General features: G+C 37.7%; 1 long non-coding RNA gene across 1 annotated transcript; it reads right to left on the bottom strand.

Annotated features, from left to right (window-relative positions):
* Positions 1–6: 6 nt before the first annotated feature.
* On the bottom strand, positions 7–1,399 carry LOC110444017. Its single transcript, XR_002462178.1, has 3 exons — positions 1,268–1,399; positions 638–735; positions 7–448 (listed from the first exon to the last, which is right to left on the bottom strand). It is a non-coding gene; the product is annotated as an uncharacterized LOC110444017 (long non-coding RNA).
* Between the last annotated feature and the right edge of the window lie 54 nt (positions 1,400–1,453).

Raw genomic sequence — 1,453 nt, forward strand, 5'->3', positions numbered from 1 at the left:
CCACACAACACGTCTAGTTATCACATTATCTGAATGATGTGTAACAAAATGTCAATATCACAACTTCGCCATATCCCCCATCTTCTCCCGCCAATTCTACTTCTTTATGGGTTTTGTCACTTGAGGAATTCATAGATCACACATCTGGTATTACAGATTCAGGATAACATATGTCCGTATGGTACCTCAACGATTTCCCAATTATCATGATAAACATAAAATCCATCCATAAAGATCACAGGTAAACGGCATCCATAGACAAGGACTTTCCATGAGGGTTTCTGAGCGACGGCGCTCGACGGTTTTGTTTGGTTGCCCTGACAATGTCCGAAGATATAAGTCCATCTTGAGCTCCGCCTTCCTCGCCAGGCGATAACTGATTTGCCAAAATATCCGGAACGGAATTGAATTTCTCTCTTGCTTGTGACAGCTTGTCTACCCAAGTAGCCTGTAACATATTAATGTTTTGTATAAGTACCTCAACAACCAGTAGTTTCAACAACAACATGTTATCAGTATCAGCAGTATTTTAGCGGTTACAATAAGCATTGTGAAATTTTGTGAGACAAGTGGAATAAACATTAAGAATAACATTGTGAGAGTTTGTGAGACAGGTGGGATACACACTAAGAATTACCTTGTGAGAATCTGTAACAGCCTGTAACGTAAATACACCAATGATCTGTTGGTACCGACTGATCTGGACTAGGACGAAGGCATGCTTAAGACCATTTGCTGAAATTGAAGAAGAAGAGGCCTAGAGTAAAATACGCCGACTGCTAACAATGTAAATGGTTAAATATTGCCTTGTTTTCTTGTTAAAACAAATCAACATAATACGTAAATAGACTTCTGTTTCTACTAGCTCTGATGGACCATGATATCTAAAGCGATTGAACTCGCGCAAAAGACGGATGTGTGAATTTATAAAAAAATCCAACCAGTGATGAATGTTAATGATTTATATCCAACAGAGTCAACTTCTTTGATGAAGAAAAAAAATTCAACGTAAGACAATCTAATTATGCGAATGTGACATCTGAAAATAAAGTAACGTCACGTCGTGTGATGCATTTTACACCTTGACATAATAAAAATAATCCATAAGCTTGAAATAATGAAGCACAACATCGCGTTATTTATATCATTGGACACAATCGCGTTATTATCGCGGTTACATGTCAAATATATTGGTACATGTTTTATGCATTAACTAAATATGGAAAAATAGACAATATAACCTCAGTTACTCATCAAACCTCATTACCTGTTGCGTCAGATGGGGTGATATCGTGAACACTGAGTCTGTCCAAGGCCACGGGCTGTCTATATACCGTGTGAACAATCTTATCAGACTGACCAGACTGCTGAAGCCGAATGTGAATACTGTCGATGGAATGTTTCTGAAAAACGGATTACAAGAGATCTGATGTACCAGATATATAATATTTAC

The sequence above is a fragment of the Mizuhopecten yessoensis genome, unplaced genomic scaffold, assembly GCF_002113885.1.
Source record: "Mizuhopecten yessoensis strain PY_sf001 unplaced genomic scaffold, ASM211388v2 hete_35950580, whole genome shotgun sequence".
Taxonomy (NCBI): Eukaryota; Metazoa; Mollusca; class Bivalvia; order Pectinida; family Pectinidae; genus Mizuhopecten; species Mizuhopecten yessoensis.